The sequence below is a fragment of the Marmota flaviventris genome, chromosome 9 (assembly GCF_047511675.1).
Source record: "Marmota flaviventris isolate mMarFla1 chromosome 9, mMarFla1.hap1, whole genome shotgun sequence".
Classification (NCBI taxonomy): Eukaryota; Metazoa; Chordata; class Mammalia; order Rodentia; family Sciuridae; genus Marmota; species Marmota flaviventris.
Window position 1 is genome coordinate 44,477,229 of NC_092506.1, and position 17,204 is coordinate 44,494,432.

General features: G+C 38.2%; 1 pseudogene; it reads left to right on the plus strand.

Moving 5' to 3' along the window:
* Positions 1-2,555: 2,555 nt before the first annotated feature.
* Positions 2,556-17,204, plus strand: part of LOC114093830 (mas-related G-protein coupled receptor member X2-like) — a 35,020-nt pseudogene continuing 20,371 nt past the window's right edge.

Here is a 17,204-nt window from a genome sequence, read left to right on the forward strand (position 1 = left end):
GCAGGTGCAGAGAGAGAAAGACACATGGCTGGTGTGGAAGGGGAAGGAGAGGAAGCTGACTGATTTCTCGTTTTTTGGTTTGTCCTTATTCCAATGAACTCATCCAAATGAGTCACTTTGAACAGTTTTATCTACTCCTACAGACCTGCTTCAGTGTCAGAAATGCCACAGCATCTTTTCCCACTCTACATTCTGTTTCTGGAAGAAGTGGGTTTATCTATGCTGGCCCTACCCAAATAATAATCACCCAGAGAAAGAAACAAAGACAGGTGAGGACAGAGTGGAAGCTCAGGTCCAAACTCTCTTTGTAACCTGGCAGAAATCACCCACATGGTCAGGTTGTTTATCCATAAAGAGGTGCATAAATCTAAAGATCACCTTGTGTACTTTCCAATTCAGTGAGTCTGAGAGGCTCAGAAACTCATTTATTGAGAGTGAAATGAAAATAAATTGAGTCAAGGACAAGAGCTCCAAATAAAGGAAGACCAAAGCATGACTAAAAAATTAACAACAACAAAAAATAACCATGAAAGAGAAGAATTTGAGCAGGAGACAGTATAAGAATTGCATTGAATTAAATGAGCAAATACTACATAGGGTTCCATACAAAAAAGGCTGAAGGGTCAGTGACTTGAACTTATCCTCCAGAGCTCCCAAGCTCCTGGAAAGAATGTCATATACCTGGATAACCCAAGTGCTATGAGATTAGGGCGAGAATGAAAGGTATGTGGGTGATCTAGAATCTCAGGGGTAGGAACAATTAACTGAACAAGGAATTGTACCAGAAAACTTGATGCATACATGACCCTGACCCTTGGGTAGTAATGAAGAATCAGTCTTCCTAAGCCATACAGATCATCCTCAACTTTCCTCCTAACTGCAAACTTTGGTCAATTTTGACTTTTCTTAAAATGATAACAAACAGGCAAATTTCTTTCATGCATGCATATGTTTAATAATGTACATGACTCAAGAAAAATAGTGCATAACTCATCTAGGTTATTCCCCTTAAATCTTGAAATGAGAAGTCAAGTCTATATTATATGGTACAGGTGGGTTGCAGTTTTCTCCCCTTTCATTGAAGTACCCACCACAACTGAACTATCTTTTTCCGAAGGCTCTCTCACAGGTCAGTTCACTACATTCAGTGGAACACATTGTGCACTGCCAAAATCTAAGGGCTGCCACTCACACAGAGCACAATATGGGGCAAATCCCTGAAAATGTGGTGTGGGCAAGTATTCCTCAAGGAGTGTTTTTTGCTGCTGGCAGAGGCCAGACTTCAAAAGGACCACTATTGCCCCTTTATTCTACTCGCATCTGTCTTCAGAGTGTATTTCCAGGAACTTCTGGCAGCATGTGTCTTGTTCCAAAATGTCACAGGTGATTCACGTTTTCATCATCCTACCTTCTACCTAGAAGTGTTTCTAGGAGCTGAAACTCATTTACTAATGCTACAAGGATAAATAATCTAAGTATGAAGAGAAGAGGGTGAACCTCTGGGGACGTGGATGTTAGCAAAAACTCAAATCAGATGATTTGGTGATTATAGGGACAAATGAGAATAGTTAGATTTTCCTTATGAGAAAGAAAAAGACAAAAAACCACAACAGGATGGTTGGCAGATGCTGGAGGAAAAGAGCATCGAACAGGTGATGCTACCTGTGCCACCTTGAGCATGTTTCTTAATGTATATATCGCTTCTGTTTTCTTACCTGGTAGGTGAATTCCTGCTCCTATTTATCCCCCCTCAGGTGTTCAGAACATAACAAACCAAATGTTAAATTCACCTGTATTCAACTTCACACTCAAACCCTGAAATACAGTATGCAAAATTGGTGAATGTGATAAACTTTAATAATGATATGGGAGTTATAGAGAAAGCAGGGGCAATAACCATCAAAAAATAAATAAATTAAACCTCAAACCAGTTGTAGTACAAATTGTGTCCTGAGAGATCCGTTTGTGTTAAAAATGTCCCCACCACGTTGGATCTACAACATCTTGTCTTTATTCATGACTTTCCTATTCTTCATTTCTGTTATTCAGTCTACAAAATTTGAATCACCCATGCATTGTAAATACTGGAAGATACCAACGTCTTCTACCTACCCATCAGTTAGTTGAATGGCAATGTATTAAGTAGATAAATTGGTCAATCACCTACTTATTATCACCCTAGAAGAAGAAGACAACAAGACTGCCCTCTACCAGCCTAGAGCATGCTACAAAGTAGGGCAAGAGAGGCTGCCTAGGATAAAACTCCCATCTCAGATGGAGAGTTCAGTAATGGGCGGGGGGGAGAAGATGATAGAGAAAGTTAGAATTTGAGTAAGATAGCTCTTCTCTTAGTACCTCATTGTTCATGAAACCATTTCCTAATAACGTATTTTTTTCATTATATAATACAATATATAATACTTTTCATTATATAATATAGTGGGTAAGTTTAAAACAAGAATATTTTCAAATCACAGTTATGGAACAGAATGCAAACCAGACTCATGATAATTACTTGCAGAGGCACAGAGAGTATTTAGAAAGCATTAGGCAACATGGAGCTTTCAGCTTTTGTGCCAGTTCCAGATGACTGGGAGAGTCAGGACCAGAATCTTGCCTTCAGAAGAATTTTCAAGCCACTACTTTTCAGTGGGAAAACCATGTCTTGTGACCTACTAACCATGTCTACCATGGATGAAGTTCTGGAAGATAATGCCAGAAAGTGGGAAATGGGAGTAGTACTAATGAGACTAGAGGTAAGTAGGAGCGAGAATGTTGGATGTCAGAGGGAATGTAATACTTACTCGACTTTACTTTTACATTTACCCAAAATTCCAAATGCCTTCCTAATAGGATAATAAATAAGGTGATGTCAAACTCTGGAACCAGTCCACCCAGGTAAGTGAGCGAGACTGTGGGTTTCTAATAATTAACATGAAAAATTAGGATGATTTTCATAACCACTGTACCATTCTTTGGCTTTCATAGATGAATTCTTGTTGTGTGCCCTCTTTTGGAAAATCCAAGGTACACATAGCAGTGAATGTGTGGAAAGAAGGAAGATACTGGTGATGAGGGCTGCAGTCACTCACAGGATGCCTCCTTCTATTCCTTGCGGGTCTCTGGAGCTTCTCACAAGCAGAGGGTCTAACAGATCAGCATACTTTCCTCACTGTACATTTCCACCAACACAACCACAATGACAGAGCTATGACTGGTTTTCATTTTTTTCATCATGTTGCACAAGAAGAAAGACCTCAAATTTTTCTAAAATTCAGGATCATGTGAAACCTCACAATAGTATGCAGATTCATCCTCCTGAAAAATACTGTCACTATGTATAAATTGACTTCCATGACATGCCACCCATGTGGCACCCATGAGGTCTCTGCTCTCCCATCCTGGGAACTTCATAGTCCTTCAGACCCTGCCTAGGAAACTTCCACAATTTTATAAATATTAGACTAATGTTATCCTGAGGTAGTAAAGATGCCTGAATTGGAGGATATATATATATATATATGCCAGGTTTCCAAATTTCTCATATTCTAGAGAGGTAATAAACATGTGCTTCTACCTTGCTTACTGTGACACTGAATTAGGGGCAGCTGCACCCCATATTTAAATACTTGCTATTTACATAGAGAATCTGAGGAATATTACCCTAGGAAGAGACTCCTATCTTTTCAGCTCAAGTCTTACTAATAAATTGGGTTTGAAACTTCTGAGCTTGGAGCCATGGGATTTTGGAATTGCCCCAAGGAAGCAGTGTTCCTTCTTAGAATGTTTTACCTGCCCAAGGGGGACATCACCATCAAGGTCATAATTTGTCTCACCACTTCATTATTGCTACCATGCTCATCACTGATTAATGTTAACAACTAGAATTTGACTTTAACACGAATCCTAAGACTGACAAAACAATATCATCCTACACTTGTAATACAGAAAAGAAAGGCTCTGAGAGAAAAAGAAATTGAATCGCAAGTAACTGAGATTACTGAGCCAGTATTCTGCAAAGCAATTCTCAGTCTGACATCCCTCCAAACTCAATGTTCACAGCCTAAGTAGTATTCATGGTGATGCCCACTTCTCCTGTTTCCAAATCAGAACCCACTACCATCTTCAATCCCTGCATTTCCTCCAGGCCCTCTGAAGAACCAACTGAATATACTTCCATGACCAATGCTGCTGCCTAAAAAAGTTAAGAAAAAGACACATGATGTCTCACACACCCCACCCCAAGTTGGAACCCTACAGATGTGAACTGATTAGAACTGGCTTTGAAAGCAAGAGAAAATCCTTCACAAAGGGATTTCCTCTGTCCTTTTCACCAGAGATGAGCAGACTGCTTAATGACAAGAAGTATTTGGATATTGACAGAGATCAGAGGTTAGTTTTTGCATTCCTGGTGTTTTCTGGAGATGCCAGGAGGAGTGGTATCTGAGGAGGGTTTAATCACATGCCACACAATCTCTTTGGTTTTCTTCCCCAAATTAAATTCACTGGAGGTGAAAAATCTGAAAGATGTCAATCAACCTTGGCCTCTGCCCATCCCCACCACCCATCTCCCTTCCTGTGGACAGTCACTGATTTGGATCCTTCAGAGTCATATAATGTGGGCACATACCAACAGGCTCTGCATCCAAAGGGAAGTACACCCTCTCTTGCTAAGCATTCAAGACTATCCATAGCCAGGCCCAACCTGTGTTTTATTTTGTTTTGTTGGATTGTCTTTCTTTTCTCATAGAAGTAACATTAACATAGATTTTCTTCACAAAACTACATGATCTACAAAGGAAAAGCACCACCCATTCCACTCCCCAGAAGGAATCACCTTTTATAGTTTTAATTATTAAATCTATTTATTTTTTATAATTGTAAATAGAAGATTTAAGTTCACAAGTTCACAACATTAAACACCATTCATTGACTTCTTATAAAAGAAAAGGGCTTCAGCACCAACTTCAACTCAGGTGTTTGGTTGATGATTCATTTTCAGTTTGTCAAGTTTCAGGAAGTATTTTGAATCTTATCTCCCATTTCTTCCTTTTAGGAGCCTCATGTTGCGTTCAAATTGAGCTGACTTCATAAAAAATGTGACATCAGGATATAGCTCAGTGGTAGTATTTTTGTAGCATGTGTGAGACCCTGGGATCAACCCTCAGAACCACACAAAGGGAAAAGAATCTCAAACAATTTCATGTTGCATCTCAATGAACTAGACACACAAGCACAAACTAAACCCAAAAATAGAATAAGGAAGGCAATAATTAAAGAACAGAAATAAATAGAATAGATTCTAGAAAAAAATAGGGAAAAGATTAATAGTACAAGAATTGTTTATTTGAAACTATAAAGAAAAGTGATCAAACTCAGTTACATATCTAAGAAAAGGCAGAGAAGACACAAATCAAAGAGACATTATAATAAATGAATAGAAATTAAAAAAGAGACTATTATGAAAATTTTTATAACCAAAATTAGGTAATATAGATAATTAAATAACCTAAAGACAGCATCATCATTAGATGAGGTAACCATAACTAGATAACCTAGAAGAAATAGATACAAGTTCCATTCATTTAACTATCTCTAGTCTATGGCAGCTTAGTTTGTATGAATGCATGTTTGTGTGCATTACAAGAGCAGAGTTGAGTCATTGCAGCAGAGATCATACCATCCACAGTCTACATACTTTTTTTTTTGGTGTGGGGGTTACCGGGGATTGACCTCAGGACACTTAACCACTGAGCCCTATTTTTGTATTTTATTTAGAGACAGGGTCTTACTGAGTTGCTTAGCACCTCATTTTTGCTGAGGCTGGCTCTGAACTCATGGTCCTTCTGCCTCAGACTCCTGAGCCTCTGGGATTACAGGTGTGCACCACCCAGCCTGGTGGAGTCTACATACTTCTTACATTTTTTTTAAAGAAAAAAAATGTAAAAAATTTCTTTAACTTAATATGTTGCATGCTTTCCACTCACTGGTAATGAGCATAAAACAAGTAATCTCTTTTGGAGGTGGGGGGTGATTTTTCTTTTTTTTTAAATTTATTCTAATTAGTTGTACACGACAGTAGAATGCATTTTGACACATTGTACACAAATGGAGCAAATTTCTCCTTCCTCCGGCTATACATGGTGCAGAGTCACACCAGTAGTGTAATCATACATGTATATAGCATAATAACATTCATCTCATTCCACTGCCTTTCCCACTCCCACACTCCCCTATGCACTACCGCAGTCTGGCTGGGCACAAATAACCGAGCCGCTATGAAGCACTTGTAGGTTCAAACAGCAACTCTTTATTCCCGAACTCTACCAGCACACTCCACACAGGCTCCCCAGGAACACTCTCACCCTCCACCGGGCTCCACGTGCACTCTCTCAGAACCCCATGAGAACTCTACGGGAACTCCAAAGTAGCAGGTGCCCAAGGCAGCAGGAGCCGCCCTATTGCCGGACAGCAAAGGTCTATATACAACTGAATACACAGCTTAACTTAACCATCATCATCTCAATAGCTCGCTGGTGTCACCTCTCAACCACTCCCTCTGGCAAAATGCCAGGTGCCACCCCGACTTGGCTGTGGCTCTCAACATCTCCCCCCCTTCTGTTTAATTAAACAACAAGCATGTGGCTTAGGGACCGTACCTGTCTTAGGTTGTCCAATACTACATATGGTCCTTACCTGTCATCGGATGATCTGACCTCAAGGCGTCAGCCTCCTGTCTTAGGTTGGTACCATTGCAATTGGATCTTACCCGTCATTGACTACCAGTCCAGCATACAGCCATACTTGTTAGATAGGCCTTTGCACCAGTGTGGGGGGGGTTGAGGTTCTTTGCCTCACCTCTGTTGGCCCCCAAATTTTAGAGCATACAGCCATACTTGTGGATAGGCCTTTGCACCAGTGTGTGGGGGGGTGAGGTTCTTTGCCTCACCTCTGTTGGCCACAAAATTTTAGCTGAGCGACCATCACAAGCAGAAGGGAGGAGGATACAAAAATGCCACGACACCAAGCCAATTGACGGCTCCTTTTGGAAAAATTGTACCATCAATGACACCATCAGCAAAGATACCCCAGCAATACCACAATTCGCTGCAACAACAGATAGTTCACAATGCATACAAGTGATACATAGTCCAGGCAAGTTCTGGAAGCAGTTCAAAGCAGAGGAATCTATTAATATGTCCATTTCCTCCCAAAGTAAATCGACTCCTTGATTGAGCATCACTTGTTGAATTACATTATTCATTGATGCATCAGTTTATACAGTTTGTTGTGATAGCTATCGAAGAAGCTGTAGTTTGGTTTGTTTTTTTTTATCTTTGTCTTCACCAGCACTGGGATGAAGATAGGAATTCTGGCAATGATGGCTAAAAAAAATTATGTAACATTCCAGCAGGCACTAAAAGAAAGCAATTTTCTAAACAATTTAGTATCCTGAATAGAATTAGATATAATGAAAAGGAAAGGTAAAAGTAAACAAACAGATCTCTTAACCTCCTTTTTTGTTCACATTTTAAAACAATCCTCAACAGCTGTTTACCCAATTTAAATTAAACCATTTAAATCACGTGAATAATAAAAAAATATTTGGATCCATTTTTTCATGAGAGCTCCTCATATATGATATATGGACATACGCACATACAGACATACAACACAAAACACAAGTGTGCACACATAACATACAACACATAAGACAATAATAAAGGCCTTGTAGCTTTTCACAGGTGAAATCTCCATTGTAATGTTTAAAAACTCCACAGTCAAAAAATAGAACTAATTAGAAAAACATTAAGCTAGGTCTGTATGAGCTCAAAAAATAAAATATAACTTCATGATGTGGGAGAGGGCAATAATAAAATAGATATTGAAAAAAGCATCCTGGTTACCACCTAGGTTTGACTCTTCTTTTGATATTCCATCCTTCTTCCTGTAACTTGCATAATGGGTCTGAAGGTATTCCCACAAGCAAGCCCCAAGGTTTTTTGCATTTGAAATAGGCTTTAATGATGTTCATTATTCATTAGTCTCCAGGTGTAGGAGAACCACTGCTGCAGATGTAAGGATATCAGCTGTTATGGATTTGAGCCAAGTCATCTTATTTTTGGTCCATAGAAATTGCTTTGGTTAGTCTCTCTGGAATCCAAATCGGCTGCTGTTCTCCCTGTGGAAACACACAAACAAAACCCTGACTCCAGACAATCACTGGGTCAGGACCTTTCCATTGTCCTGTTAGAATATCCTTCCAAAGTACCTTGGGCTTATGTACATTTCTTGGAAATATATGCCTTTCCGCAGCACTAAACCCTGATGAATCCAAATTTAAAAAGTTTAGAGTAAAAAGGGTTATTTTAAGTTTATCTTTGGGGGATATATACCCCTTCCCAATTCCCTCTTTTTGCTTTAATAAGTACATTTTAATAGTTTGATGAGCTCTTTCAACTATGCCTTGTCCCTGTGGATTGTATGGGATTCCTGTTATATGAGTAATGCAAAATGATGAGCAAAATTGTTTAAAAGAGGTAGAAGGATATCCAGGACCATTATCTGTTTTTAACTGTTTTGTAACAGTGGCAAAATTTTGTAAGCAATGAGCTATAATATCTTTAGTTTTTTCTCCTGAATGAAGGGAGCCCATCAAAAATCTGAAAGAAGTATCAACTGTAACATGCAAATATTTTAATTTTCCAAATTCTGGCAAGTGTGTGACGTTCATCTGCCAAATATGGTTAGATATCAGTCCTCTAGGATTGACTCCAAGATTAACTTGTGGTAAAAAGGTCACACAATTTTGACATTGTTTTATTATTTGTCTAGCTTGTTCCTCAGTTATTTTAAAATGCTTTTGTAAAGTATTAGCATTGACATGGAACCTTTTATGAAAATTTGTAGCTTCTTCTAGTGTAGAGAAAATATGTATGTCATGTGTAGTTTTATCTGCTAAATCATTGCCCAAACTAAGGGCTCTAGGCAATCCTATATGTGCCCTGATATGTCCTATAAATAATGGATCTTTTCTGTCCCAGATTAGACTTTGTATAGTGGAAAACAAAGAGAAAACAGTAGAGGAAGGGGAAATCCTCCAGCATCTTCAAGGGATACTATAGCATTAACTATATACTGACTCTCAGAAAATAAATTAAATAAAGAATCTTTAAACATCATAAAAGCTTGTAATACTGCATTAAGCTCTCCCTTTTGAGCTGATTGTTTGGGTACTAAAAATGTAAAAGTTTGATCAGGGGTAACTACTGCTGCTGTACCATTATTTGACCCATCAGTGAATATATTTGGATCATTCATGATAGGTGTTTTTCTTGTCATTTTTGGAAAAACTACAGGATACGAAGACCAAAAGGACAGCAAAGGATTAGATGGTAAGTGATTATCAAATGAAACATTAGATTTGCACATGATTATTGCCCAAGTATTTAACTAATTAGCTAACTCATCAATTTGATCCATAGTATATGGAGTAATAATTTTATTGGGAGAAATTCCAAACACTCCCTTTGCTGCTTTTATTCCTTTGAGTATTAATTGTCCTACAGCCTCAGGATACCTAGTAAGAATAGTGTTAGGAGAATAAGATAAATGTATCCACAATAATGGACCTTCTTGCCAAAATACTCCTATAGGAATATTTTTTGTTAGTAGTACAATAAATAATAAATGCAAACTTATATCAATTCTAACCAAATGCATATTTTCCATATATGTTTCAATGATTTTTAAAGTCTTTCTTGCTTCAGGCGTTAACATGTGGGGTGAATTTGGATCTGATGGATCTTTTAGGATATCAAATAAAGGTCCCAACTCTCCTGTTGGTATGCCTAGATAAGGCCTTATCCAATTTATGTCTCCCAATAACTTTTGAAAGTCGTGAAGTGATTTGAGTTGATCTACTCGTATTTGAATTTTTGGTGGTTGAGGATAATAGAACTCCTAAATAATTAATTGGAAGATTTAATTGTACTTTATCTATTGCTATCTCTAGATTATAATTTTTTAATAAATTTGTAAGTGTGGCATAACATTCTGGCAATGTGTTTTTATCTTTATGTGCTAATAATATATCATCCATATAGTGAAATATTTGTAGTTCAGGATTTTGACTTCTAAGTGGCTGGATTGCTTTGTTAACATAAATTTGACACATAGTTGGACTGTTAGCCATCCCTTGAGGGAGTACTTTCCATTCATATCTCTGATCAGGACCTTCATGATTCAACGCAGGGACAGTAAATGCAAAATGTGGACTATCCTCAGGATGAACTGAAATTGAAAAAAAAACAATCTTTAATATCTATAACTAAAACATACCAGGTTTTTAGCAAAGCAGACAATTGAGGAATCCCTGATTGAACAGGTCCCATAATAACCATCTCATTATTAATGGCTCTTAAATCTTGCAATAATCTCCATTTACCAGATTTCTTTTTGATGTCAAAAATGGGAGTATTATGGGGAGATACAGAAGGTTGTATATGTCCCTCCGCTAATTGTTGTTTGACCAGGTCATGGGCTGCTTGTATCTTTTCTTTAGTGAGGGGCCACTGAGGAACCCATACTGGTCTTTCTGATTTCCAAGTAATTTTTATTGTCTCAGTGACCCCTCCTGAAAACCCAATCCACGTCGGTCTGTTCCTTGATTTATTTGTATTGGTGCTGCTATACCTTGTTCTTGTTCTAATCTTTTTCCTTTCCTAAAACCTTGTCTAGCCATAACAGTGGGTGCATTTGGATTGATGTTATTTGTTAATGTCAAACCTAATTGATCTAGGACATCTCATCCCCATAAATTTATAGGAAGATGATCCAATACATATGGCTGTATAGTTCCTTCACATCCTTCAGGATCCTTCCAATCTAATACCACTGCACTTCTATGAGGATTAGTCGCCACTCCTAGGCCTTGAAGCATTTGAGTGGCTTGTTTTAATGGCCAATGTTTTGGCCATTCTTGATGAGAGATGATGCTAAGGTATGAACCTGTGTCCAGTAGCCCATTAAATTCATGTCCTTGAATATTTAGTTTTAGCATTGGTCGAGAATCTAAATTTAAAGACAGCATAGTCCAATCTACACCTGTGGAGCCTAATCCCCTGGAACCTCTTTCTATAGTACTATTGGAAAATTTATCATGCATGCTGGGTATTATTAATAACTGTGCTTTTTTATCTCCTGGTTAAATTACTGATATACCCCTTGGAGAACTGGCTATAATTTTTATTTCAGCTTCATAATCAGGATCAATTATCCCAGGACGTATCATAAGTCCTTTTAGAGTAGAAGAACTGCATCCCAATAATAAGCCTATGTTCCTTTGGGAAGAGGTCCTTTTACCCCTGTGGGAATGATTTGAACTCCCATATCTGGAGTTAGTACAGCTCTGGTGGAGGCACAGATGTCCAACCCTGCACTCCCTCTGGTTTGTCTGATGCGGGATCTAATGGATAATGTGTCCTGGGCACTACCCTGATGGTGTTGCTGGGTTCCTCCAGTGCCCCGTATATTTGTGGTCGTGGGCCCCGGAGCATTGGGCCCCCCTGTCTGTTTTTTGGTGATGGAGTCCAATGTTTTTCTCCATGATATCATGGGTAAACACCTGGTCCTTGTCCATTTTTTGATAACTGAGTACCCTCTATGGTGGTTTGAGAATGGCATTCATTAGCCCAATGTCTCCCTCTATGGCATCGTGGGCAAATACCCGGTATTCTACCCCTTTGATACCTAGTTTTGTTAAACCCTCCTCCTATGGGGCAACTCCTTTTAAAATGTCCTGTTTGTTCACAATTGTAGCATGTTTTTGGCCTGGCATCTAAAGCCTGTTGTACTGCAGCTTCCAAGACTTGCCCTTGTTCATTAATGTCTCTACATAATTTAATATATGTGTTTAAATCTTCATATTTCTATGGTCTAATGGCCTCCTTGCACAAACGATTTGCTTGTTCAAAGGCTAGCTGTTTAATTAATGGCATTGCTTATTTTGTATCCTCCCAAACTCTGGTAGCTGTTTGAATAAGCCTATCTACAAATTCAGCGTAAGGTTCATTAGCTACTTGTATTACCTTAGATAATTGACCTTGTAAATCTCCACGTCCTTGTAAAGTCTTCCATGCCCTAACTTCATCTGCAGCAATTTGTGAGTATATAGCAGGATCATATCTAATTTGTGCCGCTGATCCTCATAAGGTCCCTTTCCTAACAACATATCTAGATTTCTCTGAGGATAACCAGCTGCTGCATTTCGCCTAACCGTGTCCATGCAAAATTCCTGATTGGCAACCTTCCATAACAAATATTGCCCTCCATTTAGCTCAGCTTTGAGGTCCTGTTTCAGGATCCCATCTATCAACTACAGGGGTTGGGGGCCCCCCAGCATATGTTGTCTCCATAGGTGGAGCTGTTGGTTGGACACTTACGCCCTCTGGTGATAGAAATATGTTAGTAGCAGCTTCCTGTTGTAACTTTTTCCCTGATAGCCCTTCTTCCTTTAAATTTTCTTCCTCTGTCTGACTAGCTCGAGAGACCTTCTGTTTTACATGATTTAAAATTTCTTCTCCTTGTCTAAGCAAACAAGATTGTACCAACGTCCATAACGGTAATGTGCCACCTGGCAGAGTTCCTGGGTTTTTCTTTTCCTTTTCCCTTAAATCTTCACCATGATGGTCCCATTGTGGTATATTCAACAGCTCCTCCTTAAAAAGCCATGGGCTACATTTTTGTATTGTATCAACATATGCCCTAACTGTTCTTGATTTTACTGGGGTGCCTCCTTCCTCTAACAATTTACTTAACACTCTTTCAGTTTGTTTTTTTACTAATTTCTGATCCCATATTTCTACTATAAAGATAACGCAATCCAACAAGATAACACAAAACAAAACCAAAACAGAATGAAACAAAAACAGAACAAAAAATCATTGTATCAGTTTTTCTATTTTCTTGACATGTGCATTTGTGGTCTATCTCTATCTGTATCTCAGGGGCGAACAACTTCAAACCTTGAGCCAACCATTTTCCCCAGTTTGCCTTAGAAAGTTCTAGGGACAGGCAGCTTGAAACAAAACCAAAACAAATCAAAACAAGAACACATTGTTTTTTGAAATGATCACCCATTCTCTCGCTCTTCCTCAGGGGTGAGCAATTTCACTTACCCCCAAGCTTCAGGCGTCCCCCGCATGGGCCTCCAAATGCCGCAGTCTGGCTGGGCACAAATAACCGAGCCACCACGAAGCACCTGTAGGTTCAAACAGCAACTCTTTATTCCCAAACTCCATCAGCACACTTCACAACACTCTCAGCCTCCACCGGACTCCATGCGCACTCTCTACGAACACTGCGAGAACTCCATGGGAACTCCAAAGTAGCAGGTGCCCGAGGCAGCAGGAGCCGCCTTATTGCCGGACAGCAAAGGTCTATATACAACTGAATTCACAGCTTAACTTAACCATTATCATCTCAATGGCTTGCTGGCGTCACCTCTCAACCACTCCCTCTGGCAAAATGCCAGGTGCCACCCGGACTTGGCTGTGGCTCTCAACAATGCACAATCCAAATTTTCTTCGTTTTTCCTCACCTCCACCCCTTATTGTGGATTAGCATCCACTTATCATAGAAAACATTCAGCCATTGGTTTGGGGGCTTTGGCTTATTTCATGGAGCAGGATATTCTCTAGCACTATCCATTTATCTGCCAATACTAAATTACATTCTTCTTTGAGGCTGAATAATATTCCATTGTGTATACATACCACATTTTCTTTAGCCATTCACCCGTTGAAGGACATCAAGTTTGGTTCCATAGTTTAGCTATTGTGAATTGAGCTATTATAAATATTGATGTGACTGTGCATTTGTAGTATGCTGATTTTAAAACCCTTTGGGTACAAACAGAGGAGTAGGACAACAGGGTCAAATGGTGGCTACATTCCACGTTTTCTGAGGAATCTCCATAGTGATTTTGATAGTGGTTGCATCAGTTTGCAGTCCCACCAGCAATGTATGCATGTACCTTTCCCTGTACATCCTCGCCAACACTATTGTTGCTTGTGTAGTTGATAATTACCATTATGTCTGGAATCAGATGAAATCTTAGAGTAGTTTTCATTTGCATTTATCTAATCACTAAAGATGATGAACATTTTTTTTAAGTTTGATGATCAGTTGTGTTTTTTCTTCTGTGAAGTGTCTGTTCAGCTCCTTAGCCCATTTATTGATTGGGTTATTTGCTTTTTTGGTCTTAAGTTTTTGAATTCTTTATATATCCTGGAGATTACTGCTGTACCTGAGGTGCATGTTGTAAAGATTTTCTCCCATTCTGTAGATTTTATCTTCCCTTTGCTGAGGAGAATCTTTCTAGTTCCACTCCATACCATTTATTGATTCTTCATTTTATTTCTTGCTTTTTAGGAGTCCGGTTAAGGAAGTCGGGTCCCAAGCTGACATGGTGGAGATTTGATCCTACTTTTTCTTCTATTAGGCTCAGAGTCTCTGTTCTAGTGCCTAGGTCTTTGATCCATTTTGAGTTTTTTTTTTTTTTTTTTTTTTTGGTGCAGGGTGAGGGATTAACTTTTATTGTAATTATTGATAAGATAGAATTTATGTCTTCCAATTTGCTATTTGTTGTCTACATGTTTTTTTAAAATTCTCTTCTTCTTCCATCACTACTTTCTTTTGTGTAAAACAGATTTTTTTAGTGAGTCATTTTTAGTTTTTATTATTTTACATAATGTAAATAATTAGATAAGTAGGCTAAAAGAATTACAAAAATATATCTATGCTGTATTTTATATCTATGTATTATCTTTACCAATGTTCTTTTTTTCATCATGGGTCAGACTGAAAGACTCTCTTTAGTGTTTTTTTGTGAGATGGGAAAGTAATGATGAATTCTCTAGTTTAGTGACCTGGCAATGTCTTAATTTCTCTTTCATATTTGAAGAGGAGTATGCCTATGTATGGAATTCTTGGTTGACAGTCTTTTCTTTCAGACTTCGAATTCACTCCATTGCATTCTGCTCACAGGGTTTCTGATGAAAAATCGTTTTAAATTTTTTTGTATTCTTATGTTTTTGTTAGTGCATTCTAGTATTGTAGTTCATTTTGACATAATCTTACAATCATAGAATATAATTTGCCCCACTTCAGTCCCCAGTGTTCCTCTTTTAATCCCCTCCTCCCTCTCCTTGTACCCTATCCTCTACTCTACTGGTTTCCATATATATATATATATATATATATATATATATATATATATATATATTTTTTTTTTTTTTTAATTAGAGCTTTATTAATATACAGAAAGGTGAAATTCACTGTGGCATATTCATATGTACACAGAATAATGTGGTCAATTTCTGGAATTCCACTGTTCTGTCTTTTCTAGTCTGTCCTCTCTTCCCCTCAATCTTCTTTCTCTGCTCCACTGATCTCTTTTTGGGATCTCCTCCACCCTTTCCCTTGATTTTGGTCTAGCTTCTATATATAAGAGAAAAATTTCAATTTTTGATTGTTTAAATTTTTTTCTAAATAGTTTTGACAGTAATTAACTAATTAATTGTTAATTAGTTATGCACTTGGACACATCATACATAAACAGTATAATTTTTTATTCTTCTGGTTGTACATGATGTAGAATCACACTGGTCATGTAGTCATATATGCACATAAGGGTAATAATGACCAACTCATTCTACTATCATGCCTACCCCCAAAACCCCTTCCCTCCCTACACTCCCCTCTAACTAATCCAAACTACCTCTATTCTTCCCTAACACCACTCCACTTATTGTGAATTAGCATCCACATATTAGAGAAACATTCAGTCTTTTTTTTTTTGGTGGGAGGTTACCTTATTTCACTTAGCTTGATATTCTCAAGCTCCATCCACTTACTGACAAATGCCATAATTTTATCATTCTTTAAGGCTTCCTTAAAGTAATATTCTATCAACTACACTGATCCTAGGGGAGACCCTCTTCCTGCTGCCACTGCCATAGATGCAGGGAATATAGCTGGATGACCCTGTGAGGTGACTTCAGGTCACAGTCAGCAGGATGGATACACTCCATGGTTAAAAATGAAATATGATATATCAAGAACTATGTAATGTTTTGAACAGCCAACAATAAAAAATTAAAAAAAAAAAAAAAGTGCAGAGAGAAAGAGAACACAGGAAAATCCTAGGACATTCCTTGCAAAATGACCTGGGGAAGGAACACAGCCTGTTGGTGATCTTACACACAGGAACCTTCCAAGCTGCTTGAGGGGACAAAGGTATAGCCAGGAGCATCTCTGGAGCCTGCAGCTTTCTATTGATGAGAGGGCAGCAGGGCATTAGCTGAATCCCCTGGGAGTACTTTCTAGAAGCATACTCCTCTCTGGAATTCCCAGGAACAGCTTGTAGCCCTGTATATAGACCACATAGTTTTCATCCATTCATCTGTTGAAGGACACCTAAGTTGGTTCTATAGTTTAGTTATTGTGAATTGAGGTGCTATAAACATTGCTGTGGCTGCATCATTGTAGTATGCTGATTTTAAGTCCTTTGGGTATAAACAAAGAGTGGGATAATTGGGCCAAATGGAGGTTTTATTTCAAGTGTTCTGGGGAATCTCCATATTACTTTACATAATGGTTGCACCAATTTGCAGTTCCACCAACAATGTATGAGTGTACATTTCCCCCCACATCCTTGCCAACATTTATTGATGTTTGTATTCTTGTTTTTAATCTTTTATTGATTTTATTTTTTTAAATCCACGACAGCAGTGGAATGCATTACAATTCTTATTACACATATAGAGCACAGTTTTTTATTGTTGTTTGTATTCTTGATAACTGCCATTCTGACTAAAGTGAGATGGAATCTTAGAGTAGTTTTGATTTGCATTTCTCTAATTGCTAGAGACCTTGAACATTAAATGGGATGGATTCAAACTGAAAAGCTTCTTCTCAGCAAAGAAAACAATCAATAATGTAAAGAGAAAACCTACAGATAGAGCATTAATCTCCAGGATACATAAAGATCTCTAAAACTTAACACCAAAACCCAAATAACCTAATTAATAAATGAGCTAAGGAACTTAACAGACACTTCACAGAAGAAGAAATACAATCGATCATCAAATACATGAAAAAACATTCAACATCTCTAGCAGTCCTTGATTTTATTCAGTCTG